Source organism: Manis javanica, chromosome 8 (genome assembly GCF_040802235.1).
Source record: "Manis javanica isolate MJ-LG chromosome 8, MJ_LKY, whole genome shotgun sequence".
NCBI lineage: Eukaryota > Metazoa > Chordata > Mammalia > Pholidota > Manidae > Manis > Manis javanica.
Genome location: NC_133163.1, coordinates 69,838,009 through 69,855,127, shown reverse-complemented (window position 1 = coordinate 69,855,127; position 17,119 = coordinate 69,838,009).

Below are 17,119 nucleotides of genomic sequence, written 5' to 3'. Positions count from 1 at the left end.
AATGGATGTTGAATTTTGTCAAATGCTTTTTCAGCATCTATGGAGATGATCATGTGGTTTTTGTCTTTCTTTTTGTTGATGTGGTGGATGATGTTGATGGATTTTCGAATGTTGTACCATCCTTGCATCCCTGGGATGAACCCCACTTGGTCATGGTGTATGATCCTTTTGATATACTGTTGAATTCTGTTTGCTAATATTTTATTGAGTATTTTTGCATCTACATTCATCAGGGATATTGGTCTGTAATTTTCTTTTTTGGTGGGGTCTTTGCCTGGTTTTGGTATTAGGGTGATGTTGGCTTCATAGAATGAGTTTGGGAGTATTCCCTCTTCTTCTATTTTGTGGAACACTTTAAGGAGAATGGGTATTATGTCTTCTCTGTGTGTCTGATAAAATTCCGAGGTAAATCCGTCCGGCCCCGGGGTTTTGTTCTTGGGTAGTTTTTTGATTACTGTTTCAATTTCTTTGCTTGTAATTGGTTTGTTTAACTTTTGTGTTTCTTCCTTGGTCAGTCTTGGGAGGTTGTATTTTTCTAGGAAGTTGTCCATTTCTTCTAGGTTTTCCAGCTTGTTGGCATATAGGTTTTCATAGTAGTCTTTAATAATTCTTTGTATTTCTGTGGAGTCTGTCGTGATTTTTCCATTCTCATTTCTGATTATGTTGATTTGTGTTGACTCTCTTTTTCTCTTAATAAGTTGGGCTAGAGGCTTATCTATTTTGTTTATTTTCTCAAAGAACCAGCTCTTGGTTTCGTTGATTTTTGCTATTGTTTTATTCTTCTCAATTTTGTTTATTTCTTCTCTGATCTTTATTATGTCCCTCCTTCTGCTGACTTTAGGCCTCATTTGTTCTTCTTTTTCCAGTTTTAATAATTGTGATGTTAGACTATTCATTTGGGATTGTTCTTCCTTCTTCAAGTGTGCCTGGATTGCTATATACTTTCCTCTTAAGACTGCTTTCACTGCATCCCACAGAAGTTGGGGCTTAGTGTTGTTGTTGTCATTTGTTTCTATATATTCCTTGATCTCTATTTTGATTCGTTCATTGATCCATTGATTATTTAGTAGCATGTTGTTAAGCCTCCATGTGTTTGTGAGCCTTTTTGTTTTCTTTGTAGAATTTATTTCTACTTTCATACCTTTGTGGTCTGAAAAATTGGTTGGTAGAATTTCAATATTGTGGAATTTACTGAGGCTCTTTTTGTGAGCTAGTATGTGGTCTATTCTGGAGAATGTTCCATGTGCACTTGAGAAGAATGTATATCCTGTTACTTTTGGATGTAAAGTTCTATAGATGTCTATTAGGTCCATCTGTTCTAGTGTGTTGTTCAGTGCCTGTGTGTCTTTACTTATTTTCTGCCCGGTGGATCTATCCTTTGGGGTGAGTGGTGTGTTGAAGTCTCCTACAATGAATGCATTGCAGTCTATTTCCCTCTTTAGTTCTGTTAGTATATGCTTCACATATGCTGGTGCTCCTGTATTGGGTGCATATATATTTAGAATGGTTATATCCTCTTGTTGGACTAAGCCCTTTATCATTATGTAGTGGCCTTCTTTATCTCTTGTTACTTTCTTTGTTTTGAAGTCTATTTTGTCTGATATTAGTACTGCAACCCCTGCTTTCTTCTCACTGTTGTTTGCCTGAAATATGTTTTTCCATCCCTTGACTTTTAGTCTATGCTTATCTTTGGGTTTAAGGTGAGTTTCTTGTAAGCAGCATATAGATGGGTCTTGCTTTTTTATCCATTCTATTACTCTATGTCTTTTGATTGGTGCATTAAGTCCATTTACATTTAGGGTGACTATTGAAAGATATGTACTTATTGCCATTGCAGGCTTTAGATTCGTGGTTACCAAAGGTTCAAGGTTAGCTTCTTTATTATCTTACTGCCTAACTTAGCTCGCTTATTGAGCTGTTATATACACTGTCTGGAGAGTCTTTTCTTCTCTCCCCTCTTATTCCTCCTCCTCCATTCTTCATATGTTGTGTGTTTTGTTCTGTGCTCTTTTTAGGGGTGCTCCCATCTAGAGCAGTCCCTGTAGGATGCCCTGTAGAGGTGGTTTGTGGGAAGCAAATTCCCTCAGCTTTTGCTTGTCTGGGAATTGTTTGATCCCACCATCATATTTAAATGATAGTCGTGCTGGATACAGTATCCTTGGTTCAAGGCCCTTCTGTTTCATTGCATTAAGTATATCATGCCATTCTCTTCTGGCCTGTAGGGTTTCTGTTGAGAAGTCTGATGTTAGCCTGATTGGTTTTCCTTTATAGGTGACCTTTTTCTCTCTAGCTGCCTTTAAAACTCTTTCCTTGTCCTTGATCCTTGCCATTTTAATTATTATGTGTCTTGGTGTTGTCCTCCTTGGATCCTTTCTGTTGGGGGTTCTGTATTATTCCATGGTCTGTTCGATTATTTCCTCCCCCAGTTTGGGGAAGTTTTCAGCAATTATTTCTTCAAAGACACTTTCTATCCCTTTTCCTCTTTCTTCCTCTTCTGGTATCCCTATAATACGAATGTTTTTCCTTTTGTATTGGTCACATATTTCTCTTAGTGTTGTTTCATTCCTGGAGATCCTTTTATCTCTCTCTATGTCAGCTTCTATACGTTCCTGTTCTCTGGCTTCTATTCCTTCAATGGCCTCTTGCATCTTATCCATTCTGCTTATAAATCCTTCCAGGGATTGTTTCACTTCTGTGATCTCTTTCCTGACATCTGTGATCTCCTTCCGGACTTCATCCCACTGCTCTTGCATTTTTCTCTGAATCTCATCCCATTGCTCTTGCATTTTTTTCTGCATCTCTATCAGCATGTTCATGATTTTTATTTTGAATTCTTTTTCAGGAGGACTAGTTAGGTCTGTCTCCTTCTCAGGTGTTGTCTCTGTGATCTTTGTCTGCCTGTAGTTTTGCCTTTTCATGGTGATAGAGATAGTTTGCAGAGCTGGTACAAGTGACCGCTGGAAGAGCTTCCCTTCTTGTTGGTTTGTAGCCTTTTCCTGGGAGAATAGCGACCTCTAGTGGCTTGTGCTGGGCAGCTGTGCGCAGACAGGGCTTCTGCTTCCTGCCCAGTTGCTTTGGGGTTTATCTCCGCTGTTGCTGTGGGCTTGGCCTGGCTGGGGCTGTTCCTCCAAAATGGTGGAGCCCCATTGGAGGGGGAGCAGCCAGGAGACTATTTATCTCCGTAAGGGGCCTCTGTGCTCCCTGCTGCCCAGGGGGTTAGAGTGCCCAGAGATCCCCAGATTCCCTGCTTCTGGTCTAAGTAACCTGTCCTGCCCCTTTAAGATTTCCAAAAAGCACTCTCCAAACCAAAACAACAACAGCAACAATGAGAGAGGGAACAGAAAGAAAGAGAAAAAAAAAAAAGGAAAAAAAAGGAAAAAACAAGCGATTTTTTTTTTTTTTTTTTTTGTCCTCAGGTGCCGGTCCCAGGCACCCGCTCACTGGTCCTGCTGCCCTGTCTCCCTAGCACCAGGGTCCCTGTCCTTTCAAGGCTTCCAAAAAGCACCCACCCACCGGTCGCGCAGGGAAGGAACGCTCAATATTCTTTGTCCTCAGGCACTGGTCCCACGCACCCGCTCACCAGTCCCGCCGCCCTGCCTCCCTAGCACCGGGTTCCCTGTCCCTTCAAGGCTTCCAAAAAGCACTCGGCAAAAAGAGAGAAAAAAAAGGGGAAAAACACGCGATTTCTTCCGTCCTCAGGTGCTGGTCTCAGGCACCCACCCACTGGTCCCACAGGGAAAAATGCGGGATATTCTTTGTCCTCAGGTGCCAGTCCCAGGCACCCGCTCACCAGTCCCGCCACCCTGCCTCCCTAGCACCGGGGTCCCTGTCCCTTTTAGGCTTCCAAAAAGCACTCGCAGAAAAGAGAAAAAAAAAAGGGGAAAAACGCGCGATTTCCTCTGTCCTCAAGTGCCGGTCTCAGGCACCCGCCCACCGGTCCCGCAGGGAAAAATGGGGGATATTCTTTGTCCTCAGGCGCCGGTCCCAGCCACCCTCTCACCAGTCCCGCCACCGTGCCTCCCTAGCACTGGGATCCCCGTCCCTTCAAGGCTTCCAAAAAGCGCTCGCCAAAAAGAGAAAAAAAAAAAAAGGGGAAAAACGCGCGACCTCCTCCGTCCTCAGGCACCGGTCTCAGGCACCCGCCCCCAGGTCTCGCAGGGAGAAACGCGGGATATTCTTTGTCCTCCGGTGCCGTTCCCAGGCACCTCCTCACCGGTCCCGCCACCCTGCCTCCCCAGCAACGGGGGCTCGTCCCTCTAAGGCTTCCAAAAAGCGCTCGCCAAAAAAAAAAAAAAAAAAACCTCTCCGGTTTCTCTCCACCCGCCGGGAGCCGGGGGGAGGGGCGCTCGGGTCCCGCCGGGCTGGGGCTTGTATCTTACCCCCTTCACAAGGCGCTGGGTTCTTGCAAGTGTGGATGTGGTCTGGATGTTGTCCTGTGTCCTGTGGTCTCTATTTTAGGAAGATTTTTCTTTGTTATATTTTCATAGCTCTATGTGTTTTTGGGAGGAGATTTCCACTGCTCTACTCACGCCGCCATCTTGGCTCCGCCCCCATATGTTCTTTTAACAGTAGATAGTCTATAGTCGCATGATTTTGGAGCACTACAACTTGCACTTCTCCTAATTCTTGGTTGAGTTCCAACAGTATAGATCCAGTCAAATTTGTTGTTTTACTGTATGCACAGGCCAGCTTAGATATCTCCTTCTTCATTCCAATGGTAAGTCTAGGAACCGGTGGATGAATGCAGCTACAACTGCAACAGTGCCAGGATCTTTGTTGAAGTTTTTTGATGAACATCTTCTGGAATGACTTCCAGAGGATGTTGATGTTGGAAGTTCTTCTTCATATCGTATCTTAGTTCATTTTCTGGTTAGCCAAATTAGGCTTTGATCCTCTGTGTAAACACAAAAAAAACCCTTTGCCCACACTTTGATATGCCCTTTATACCATTGTGAAGAACCTATGGGAGATCATCACACAGGAACTGCTTTTTTTTTTAAGAGAAATGAATATTATCAGAAAAATGACCTTCCATAGCTGATAATTTGACACCCTTAAAAAGATCAAAATTAAGGACATGTAAAGCATGCATTAATCGTTGATTTGCAGTTAGTTTTATCCCATCAGGGAGTAATCCCCCTTTCCTTTCTCTTTTTTTTTTTTTTGTTATCATTACTCTACAATTACATGAAGAATATTATGTTTACTAGGCTCTCCCCTATACCAACTTCCCCCCACAAACCCCATTACAATCACTGTCCATCAGCATAGCAAAATATTGTAGAATCACTACTTGTCTTCTCTGTGTTGCACAGCCCACCCTTTTCTCCCACCCCCCACATTATGCATGCTAATCATAATACCCCTTTTCTTCTTTCTCCCCCTTATCCTTGCCTACCCACCCATCCTCCCCAGTCCCTTTTTCCCTTTGGTACCTGTTAGACCATTCTTGGATTCTGTGATTCTGCTGCTGTTTTGTTCCTTCAGTTTTTCTTTGTTCTTACACTCTGCAGATGAGTGAAATCATTTGGTATCTGTCTTTCTCCACTTGGCTTATTTCACTGAGCATAATACCCTCTAGCTCCATCCATGTTTACGCAAATGGTAGGATTTGTTTTCTTATGGCTGAATAATATTCCATTGTGTATATGTACCACATCCTCTTTATCCAGTCATCTACTGATGGACATTTAGGTTGCTTCCAATTCTTGGCTATTGTAAATAGTGCTGCAATAAACATAGGGGTTCATCTGTCTTTTTCAAACTGGAGTGCTGCATTCTTAGGGTAAATTCCTAGGAGTGGAATTCCTGGGTCAAATGGTAAGTCTATTTTGAGCATTTTGAGGAATCTCCCTACTGCTTTTCACAATGGTTGAACTAATTTACATTCCCACCAGCAGTGTAGGAGGGTTCCCCTTTCCCCACAAACTCGCCAACATTTCTTGTGTTTGACTTTGGATGGTAGCCATCCTTACTGGTGTTAGGTGATATCTCATTGTGGTTTTAATTTGCATTTCTCTGATAACTAGCGATGTGGAGCATCTTTCCATGTGTCTGTTGGCCATCTGAATTTCTTTTTTGGAGAACTGTCTTTTCAGTTCCTCTGCCCATTTTTTAACTGGATTATTTGTTTTTTGTTTGTTGAGGTGAGTGAGCTCTTTATATATTTTGGATGTCAAGCCTTTATCAGATCTGTCATTTACAAATATATTCTCCCATACTGTAGGGTACCTTTTTGTTCTATTGATGGTGTCTTTTGCTGTACAGAAGCTTTTCAGCTTAATATAGTCCCACATGTTCATTTTTGCTTTTGTTTTCCTTGGCCAGGGAGATGTGTTCAAGAAGAGGTCACTCATGTTTATGTCTAAGAGATTTTTTGCCTATGTTTTTTTCTAAGAGTTTTATGGTTTCATGACTTACATTCAGGTCTTTGATCCATTTCGAATTTATTTTTGTGTATGGGGTTAGACAATGGTCCAGTTTCATTCTCCTACATGTAGCTGTCCAGTTTTACCAGCACCATATGTTGAAGAGACTGTCATTTCCCCATTGTATGTCCATGGCTCCTTTATCCAATATTAATTGACCATATATGTTTGGGTTAATGTCTGGAGTCTCTGATCTGTTCCACTGGTCTGTGGCTCTGTTCTTGTGCCAGTACCAAACTGTCTTGATTACTATGGCTTTTTAGTGGAGCTTAAAGTTGGGGAGTGAGATTCCCCCTACTTTATTCTTCTTTCTCAGGATTGCTTTGGTTATTTGGGGTCTTTGGTGTTTCCATATGAATTTTTGAACTATCTATTCCAGTTAATTGAAGAATTTTGCTGGTAATTTGATAGGGATTGCATCAAGTCTGTATAATGCTTTGGGCAAGATGGCCATTTTGACAATATTAATTCTTCCTAGCCAAGAACATGGGATGAGTTTCCATTTGTTAGTGTCCCCTTTAATTTCTCTTAAGAGTGACTTGTAGTTTTCAGGGTATAGGTCTTTCACTTCCTTGGTTAGGTTTATTCCTAGGTATTTTATTCTTTTTGATGCAATTGTGAATGGAGTTGTTGTCCTGAATTCTCTTTCTATTGGTTTATTGTTAGTGTATAGGAAAGCCATAGATTTTTGTGTGTTAATTTTGTATCCTGCATCTTTGCTGTATTCTGATATCAGTTCTAGTATTTTTGGAGTGGAGTCTTTAGGGTTTTTTATGTACAATATCATGTCATCTGCAAAGAGTGACAGTTTAACTTCTTCTTTACCAATCTGGATTCCTTGTACTTCTTTGTTTTGTCTAATTGCCATGGCTAGGACCTCAAGTACTATGTTAAATAACAGTGGGGAGAGTGGGCATCCCTGTCTTGTTCCTGATCTCAGAGGAAAAGATTTCAGCTTCTCTCTGTTCAGTATAATGTTGGCTGTGGGTTTATCATATATGGCCTTTATTATGTTGAGGTACTTGCCCTCTATACCCATTTTTCTGAGTTTTTATCATGAATGGATGTTGAATTCTGTCAAATGCTTTTTCAGCATCTATGGAGATGAACATGTGGTTTTTGTCTTTCTTTTTGTTGATGTGGTGGATGATGTTGATGGATTTTTGAATGTTGTACCTTCCTTGCATCCCTGGAATGAATCCCACTTCGTCATGGTGTATGATCCTTTTGATATACTTTTGAATTCAGTTTGCTAATATTTTTTTAAGTATTTTTGCATCTACATTCATCAGGGATATTGGTCTGTAATTTTCTTTTTTGGTGGGGTCTTTGCCTGGTTTTGGTATTAGTGTAATGTTGGCTTCAGAGAATGAGTTTGGGAGTGTTCCCTCCTCTTCTATTTTTTGGAAAACTTTAAGGGGAATGGGTATTATGTCTTCTCTGTGTGTCTGATAAAATTCCGAGGTAAATCCTTCTGGCCCGGGTGCTTTGTTCATGGGTAGTTTTTTGATTACTGTTTCAATTTCTTTGCTCGTAATTGGTTTGTTTAGCTTTTGTGTTTCTTCCTTGGTCCATCTTGGGAGGTTGTATTTTTCTATGAAGTTGTCCATTTCTTCTAGGTTTTCCAGCTTGTTGGAATATAGGTTTTCATAGTAGTCTTTAATAATTCTTTGTATTTCTGAGGAATCTGTTGTGATTTTTCCATTCTCATTTCTGATTCTGTTGATTTGTGTTGATTCTCTTTTTCTCTTAATAAGTTTGGCTAGAGGCTTATCTATTTTGTTTATTTTCTCAAAGGACCAGCTCTTGGTTTCATTGATTTTTGCTATTGTTTTATTCTTCTCAATTTTGTTTATTTCTTCTCTGATCTTTATTATGTCCCTCCTTCTGCTGACTTTAGGCCTCATTTGTTCTTCTTTTTCCAATTTTGATAATTGTGATGTTAGACTATTCATTTGGGATTGTTCTTCCTTCTTCAAGTGTGCCTGGAAAGCTATATACTTTCCTCTTATGGCTGCTTTCACTGTATCCCACAGAAGTTGGGGGTTTGTGTTGTTGTGGTCATTTGTTTCCATATATTCCTTGATCTCTATTTTAATTTGTTCATTGATCCATTGATTAGGAGCATGTTGTTAAGCCTCTATGTGTTTGTGAGCCTTTTTGTTTTCTTTGTAGAATTTATTTGTAGTTTTATACCTTTGAGGTCTGAAAAGTTGGTTGGTAGAATTTCAATTTTTGGAATTTACTGAGGCTCTTTTTTGTGACCTACTATGTGGTCTATTCTGGAGAATGTTCCATGGGCACTTGAGAAGAATGTATATCCTGTTGCTTTTGGATGTAGAGTTCTATAGATATCTGTTAGGTCCATCTGTTCTAGTGTGTTGTTCAGTGTTTCCGTGTCCTTACTTATTTTCTGCCCAGTGGATATATCCTTTGGGGTGAGTGGTGTGCTGAAGTCTCCTAAAATGAATGCATTGCATTCTATTTCCCCCTTTAGTTCTGTTAGTATTTGTTCCACATATGCTGGTGCTTCTGTCTTGGGTGCATATATGTTTAGAATGGTTATATCCTCTTGTTGGACTGAGCCCTTTATCATTATGTAATGTCCTTCTTAATCTCTTGTTACTTTCTTTGTTTTGAAGTCTATTTAGTCTGATACTAGTACTGCAACCCCTACTTTCTTCTCTCTGTTGTTTGCCTGAAATATGTTTTTCCATCCCTTGACTGTTAGTCTATGCATGTCTTTGGGTTTGAGGTGAGTTTCTTGTAAGCAGAATATATATAGGTCTTGCTTTTTTACATTTTATTACTCTTTGTCTTTTAATTGGTGCTTTCAGTCCATTTACATGTAGGGTGACTACTGAAAGATATGTACTTATTGCCATTGCAGGCTTTAGATTCGTGGTTACCAAAGGTTCAAGGTTAGCTTCTTTAGTATCTTACTGCCTAATTTAGCTCACTTATTGAGCTGTTATATATACTGTCTGGAGATTCTTTTCTTCTCTCCCTTCTTATTCCTCCTCCTCCATTCTTTATATGTTGGTTGTTTTATTCTGTGCTGGTTCATGTTTCCTTTAACTGATTTTAGTGGGTAGTTCATTTTATTTTTTGACTTTAGTTAGTATTTGATTGGTCTGCTTTCTTTGCTGTGATTTTATTTGCTCTGGTGACATCTATTTAGCCTTAGGAGGGCTCCCATCTAGAACAGTCCCTCTAAAATACCCTGTAGAGGTTGTTTGTGGGAGGCAAATTCCCTCAACTTTTGCTTGTCTGGGAATTGTTTAATCCCTCCTTCATATTTAAATGATAATCATGCTGGATACAGTATCCTTGGTTCAAGGCCCTTCTATTTCATTGCATTAAATATATCATGCCATTCTCTTCTGGCCTGTAAGGTTTCTGTTGAGAAGTCTGATGATAGCCTGATGGGTTTTCCTTTATAGGTGACCTTTTTCTCTCTAGCTGCCTTTAAAACTCTTGCCTTGTCCTTGATCTTTGCCATTTTATTTATTATGTGTCTTGGTATTGTCCTCCTTGGGTCCTTTCTGTTGGGAGTGCTGTGTATTTCCGTCGTCTGTTCGATTATTTCCTCCCCCAGTTTGAGGAAGTTTTCAGCAATTATTTCTTCAAAGACACTTTCTACCCCTTTTTCTCTCTCTTCTTCTTCTGGTACCCCTATAATACAGATATTGTTCCTTTTGGATTGGTCACACAGTTCTCTTAATATTGTTTCATTCCTGGAGAGCCTTTTATCTCTCTCTATGTCAGCTTCTATGCGTTCGTGTTCTCTGGTTTCTATTCCACCAATGGCCTCTTGCATCTTATCCATTCTGCTCATAAATCCTTCCAGAGTTTGTTTCACTTCTGTAATCTATTTCCGGGCATCTGTAATCTCCCTCCAGACTTCATCCCATTGCTCTTGCATATTTCTCTGCATCTCCATCAGCATGTTTCTGATTTTTGTTTTGAATTCTTTTTCAGGAAGTCTAGTTAGGTCTGTCTCCTTCTCAGGTGTTATCTCTGTGATCTTGGTCTGCCTGAAATTTTGCCTTTCATGGTGATAGAGATAGTTTTCAGAGCTGGCACGAGTGACAGGCTGGAAGAACTTTCCTTCTTGTTGGTTTGTGGCCTTCCTCTCCTGGGAGAACAGCAACCTCTAGTGGCTTGTGCTGGGCAGCTCTGCACAGACAGGGCTTCTTATTCCTCCCCAGCCGCTATGGGAGTTTATCTCCTCTCTTGCTGTGGGTGTGGCTTGCCTCAGGCTGCTGCGCAGATATGGTGGAGCCGTGTTGGAGGGGGAGCGGCCGGGAGGCTATTTATCTCCATGAGGGTCCTCCAAGCTCCCTGCTGCCCAGGGGGTTAGAGTGCCCAGGGTTCCCTAGATTCCCTGCTGCTGGACTAAGTGTCCCAGGATGCTTCCGTCTGGCAGTGGGGTCCCTGTCCCTTTAAGAATTCCAAAAACCACTCACTTTTCTTTGTCCCCAGGGTGCCGGCTGTGGGGATCCGCTCACCGGTCCTGCTGCCCTGTTTCCCTAGTATCCAGGACCCCACACATGAACTGTGTCTGCACTCTGGTGTGGATGGCTTCGGCTGGGTGTTTAGCAGTCCTGGGCTCTCTCTCCCTCCCTGTTCAGACTCCTCTCCTCCCTCTGGGAGCTGGGGGTAGGGGCGCTTGGGTCCTGCTGGGCTGGGGCTTGTATCTTACCCCCTTCGCGAGGCACTGGTTTCTCGCATGTGTGCATGTGGTCTGGATGTTGTCCTGTGTCTTCTGGTCTCTCTTTTAGGAAGAGTTGTCTTTGTTGTTTTTTCAAAAATATATGTGGTTTTCTGAGGAGATTTCCGCTACTCTACTCATGGCTCCATCCCCTAAAAGACTCTATTCTTTATATTTGATAGGGCAACCCTGTAGCAACTCCATACCCCAATACTCTGTTCTTTATGCCTATGCTCATTTCTAAAAACTATTAACCCAAGGAATTTCCAGGAATCCTGACAGAAAACTCACATAACTTGAATGCCTGGGAATCCTGACATAAAGCCCACATAACTTGAATGCCTTCAATACATCATGCCACTTCCCTGAACAAATTCAGACATTGCCTTCATTATCTGTAGAAGGCTCAGCCTTTTTTACAAGACAAATAAGGCTCTGAGGCAAGTGGTCTCTGCTAACACCTCCAAATGTGGTTTTCATCACTCTGTATCATGTCATACTCCAGGAAGACCACCCACTGAGATGATCTCTTGTTTCTAATGCTCATAATGTTCCTTGTACCTGCTATTTCCTCCCCATAGATAAACTCATTTCATTGTCATGGATAAATTCAGATACCATCCCCTCTAGAGACATTTACTAGTACCTCTGTCTCACCATTTATCTGTCCTTGCTTTTTCTACTGCCATTGCTTTTTCTGTAATGTCCTGTGTATGTTGCTAGCATTGTAAGCCCTGAATATAGTGCATATCTCTCATTTTAATTAATATACTCTGTTTATTGAGCAGTTTTAGGTTTAAAAAAAATGAATGGAAATTAAGAGTTCTAATTACCTACTTCCCTTACCCCCAGTTCTCCTTTATTAATATCTTTAGAATAGCACATCATTTATAAGAGAACCAGTATTGATACATTACCAACATTGTTACATTAGGTTCACTTTTTGTATTGTACATTCTATGTCTTTTAACAAACATGTAATGATATGTATCAGTAGGATAATACAGAATAATTTCATTGCCCTAAATTTCCCCTGTGCTCTACCTATTAATCACTCACTCTCTCCACATGAACTCTTGACAACCAGTAATCCTTTCACTTCCTCTATAGTTAGACCTTTTCCAGAATGTCATATACTTGGAATCATACAGTATGTTGCCTTTTCAGATTGGTTTCTTTCACTTAATATTTAAAGTTCTTCCATGTCTTTTCATGGATTAATAACTCATTTCTTTTTATTTTTATGGAATAACATTGCACCTATGAATGTACCAGAATTTGTTTATCCACGATTCTATTGAAAGACATTTTGATTGCTTCCAAGTTTTGGCAGTTATGAATAAAATGCCTCTAAGTATTAATGTGAAGGTTTTTTGTGTAGACCTTATTTTGAAATCCTTTTAGTAAATAACAAGGAATGTAATTGCTGGATCATAAGGTAAAAGTTTTGTAAGAAATTGCCAAACTCACTAAAAAGCTTCTGTACAGCAAAGGACACCATCAACGGAACAAAAAGGCAACCTATGCTGTGAGAGAATACATTCATAAATGACTTATCACATTCATAAATGATTTATGTGATAACATCCAAAATATATAAAGAACTCATACACCTCAACACCAAATAAACCCAAATAATCCAATTAATAAAAGCAGAGAACCTGGACAGACATTATTCCTAAGAAATACAGGTGGTCAACAGGCATATGAAAAGATGCTCCCCATCACTAATCATCAAGGAAATGCAAATCAAACCACAATGAGATATCACCTCACACCAGTCAGAATGGCCACTATCCAAAAGACAAGAAATAACAAGTGTTGGTGAGGATGTGGAGAAAAGGAAACCCTCCTACAGTGTTGGTAGGAATGTCAATTGCTGTACCCACTGTGGAAAGCAGTGTGGAGGTTCCTCAATAAACTAAATATAGAAATACCATATGACCCAGTAATTCTACTTCTAGGAATTTACCCAAAGAAACCAAAATCTGTGATTTGAAAAGATACATGCATACTTATGTTTATTGCCACACTATGTACAATAGCCAAGAATGGAAGCAATCAAAGTGTCTATCAGTAAATGAATGGATAAATAAAAGGTGGTACATATACACAGTGGAAAATTAATCACACAATAAAAAGAAAGAAATCCTGCCATTTGTGACAACATGGATGGACCTAGAGAGCATTATGTAAGTGAAATAAGCCAGGCTGAGAAAGACAAATACCATACGATTTCACTTATTTGTGAAATTTAAAAACAAAAAAAGTGAACAAATAACAGTAGACTAATAGATACTGAAAAGTGACTGGTGGTTACCATGGGGAAGGGCTTGGGATGGGTGGATGGTAGGTTGGCGAGGATAAAAGGGAATAAAAATTCTCAATCATACCATAAGTTTGTCACAGGAATGATCGTACAGCATGAAAAATCTATGCCAATGATTCTGTAACATTGTCCTATGTTAACAGATAGTAATTACACTAGTTGGGGTGAAGATTTAATAATGTTGGTAACTGTTGAACTACTGTGCTGTATGCTTTAAACCGATATAAGATTGCATATCAACTATACTTCAATAAATAAAAGAAAGAAATTGCCAAACTCTTCCAAAGTGGCTGTACTATTTTGCATTCCCATCAACAGTGAATGAGAATTCCTGTTGCTCCACATCTTCATAAGCATTTGGTGTTGTCAGTATTTTTGGTATTAGCAATGCTAATAGATGTGTAGTAGTATCTCACTGTAGTTTTAATTTACATTTCCCAAATTACATATAATGATGAACATCTAGTCATATGCTTAACTGCTATCTGTGTATCATCTTTGGTGAGGTGTCTGTTCAGATCTCTTGCCTATTTTTAAATTGGGTTGGTAGTTTTCTTTTTGAGAAGTTTTAAGAGTTTTTCATGTATGATCATGCTTTAGATGTTGTGCTTAAGAAATCATCACCATACCCAAGGCCACCTAGATTTTCTCCTGTTATCTTCTAAGAGTTTATGGTTTTGCATTTAACATTTACTTCTAGAACCCATTTTGAGTTACTCTTTGCTAAGGTGTAAGGTCTGTGTCTAAATTAATTTTTTTGTATGTGGATGTCCAGCATCATTTTTTGAAAAGACGGTCTCCTCTCCATTATATAGCCTTTGCTACTTTGTTGAAGACCAGTTGACTATATTTGTCTGGTTCTATGTCCAGACTTGTTTTATTTTCCATTAATGTATGTCTCTCTTCTTTCTCCAGTACCACATTGGTTTCATTAATGTAGTTTTTAAACTAGGACTTGAAGCTGGTAGTGTTAGTGCTCCAACTTTGTTCTTCTTCAATATTATTTTGACTTTTTTGAGTCTTTTGCCTTTATGTAAGACTTTAGACTCACTTTGTCAATATCCAGAAGTTTACTTGCTGGGTTTGGATTGGGATTACATTGAATCAAATTGGAAAGAACTGCTAATCTTGATAATATTGAATCTGACTGTCCATATACATGTAATATTCTCCATTTCTGTTAAATCTTCTGTGTTTCTTTCATCAGAGCTTTATTGTAAATTACCTCATAGATTTTTGCACATATTTTGTCAGATTATACCTAACCATTTCATCTTTTTGTACTAATGTAAATGCTATTGCATTTTTAATTTCAAATTCTAAGAAATTCATTGCTAGTATTTAAGAAAGCAATTGATGTATATTAAACTTGTATCCTTCTACCTTGCTATAATTGATAATTAGTTTAAGTAGGTTTTCTTGAATCTTTCTGATTTCTATACAATCATGTCATCTTCAAATAAAGCAGTGTTGTTTCTTCCTTCCTTTTATTTTATTTTATTATAATATTTGCCACGACTTCCAGTACAATGTTGAAAAGGAGTTGTGAGGAGTGTAAATCTTTTCCTTGTTCCTGATCTTAGAGGAAAATATTTAGTTTCTCACCAATAGGTTTGGTATTTGCTTGAGGTTTTTTTGTTCATGTGTGTGTTTTTGTAGCTGTTACTTAATGAATTGAGGAAGTCCCCTTCTACTTTTAGTTTGCTGAGAGATTTTATCATGAATGCTGGATTTTTTTCAAATGCCTTTTTTTGCATCTATTGATATGATCATATGATTTTTCTTCATTAGTCTGTTGATGTAGTGGATTACATTAATTAATTGATTTCTGAATGTTGAACTTGCATAACTGGAATTACTACTTGGTTTAGTGTATGACTCATTTTATACATTGTTGACGGTTCAGTTTGCTAATATTTTATTATGGATTTTTGCATCTGTATTCATGAAAGAGATTAGTCTGTTGTTTTCTTGTAACATCTTTGATTTGAATAATAATTATGGCTGCATAGAATGAATTTTTATTAGAAAATGTTAAATATAAAGACATGAATACATTAATAATAAATATTAGAAATATTTGTTCTGTTTCCATATTCTGTGAGAGATTGTAGAGAGTGGGTATAATTTCTTCCTTAAATGTTTGGTAGAATTCACCAGTGAACTCATCTGAATCTGGTCCTTTCTGTTTTGAAGGGTCATTAATTATTTATTCAATTGCTTTAGTAGATATAACTCTAGTCAGATTTTCTGTTTTTCTTTGTGTGGATTTTGGTAGAGTGTCTTTCAAGGACTTGGTACTTTTCATCTAGGTTATCAGATCTGTGGGCATAGACCTGTTCATAATATTCCTTTATTTTCCTTTTAATGTTCATGCTATCAGAAATAATGGCTGGTCTTTCATTTCTGATACTAATAATTTGTGTTTTTTCTCTTTTTTCAGTTAAACTAGCTAGAGGTTTATTACATCTCTTTATTCCAAGTACCAGCTTTTGGTTCTATAAATTTTCACTCTTTGTTTTCCTATTTTCAATTACATTGATTTCTGTTTTAATTTATATTCTTTTCTTCTGTTTACTTTGAATTTATTTTCTTTTCCAGGGTGTATATCTTTTCTTGTTAGATATTTTCTAGTACATGGATTTATTGCAGTAAGTTTTCCTCTAAGTACTGATTTTTGTGTGTCCCACAAATTTTGTTTTATTTACTTTGAAATATTTTTTACTCTTTGATACTTGTCTTTGACCCATGTATTATTTAGAAGTGTGTTGTTTAATATCCAAGTATTTTGAGGTTTTCTGTCTTTCTGCTATTTCTAGTCTAATTCCATTGCTCAGGAGCATACTTTGATTTCTACTTTTAAAAAGAATTGTTAAGGAGTGTTAGTGGCTTGATGTTTTTGTAGTATCGTTGATATACAATCTTATGAAGGTTTCTCATGAACAACATTGTAGTTTCAACATTCACCCATATTATAAAGTCCTCACACATCCCCACTACAGTTACTGTCTATCAGCATAGTAAGATGCTATAGAGTCATTACTTGTCTTCTCCATGCTATACTGCCATCCCCATGATCTACCTATATTGTGATTGTGAATTATAGTCTGGGTCACTTTTTTATCTGTACTAGTGAATGTTCAGTGTAACCTTGGGAATAATGTATATTCTGCTGTTGTCAGATAAGGTATCCTATAGTTGTCAATTGGATCCAGTTGATTGATGGTGCTGTTCGGTTGAACTATGTCCTTAATCATTTTCTCCTACTAAATCTGTCAATTACTGGTAGAGGGTGGTTGAAGTCTAACTATATTAGTGGATTGATCTATTTCTTCATGCAGTTCCATCAGTTTTTCCCTCACGTATTTTGATGCTCTGTTGTTAGGTGCATCCACATTAAGAATCATTATGTCTTCTTGGAGAATAGATCCCTTTATCTTATGTAATGCCCTTCTTTATCCCTGATAATTTTCTTTACTCTGAATTATTTGTTTGAAATTAATATAGCTACTTCACCTTTCTTTTGCTTAGTGTTAGCATGATATTTTTTCTTTATCCCTTTACTTTTAATCTATCCATGTTTTATATTTAAATTATATTTGTTGTATATAACTTATGTCTGTCTTTTATCCATTCTTTGTCTTTTAA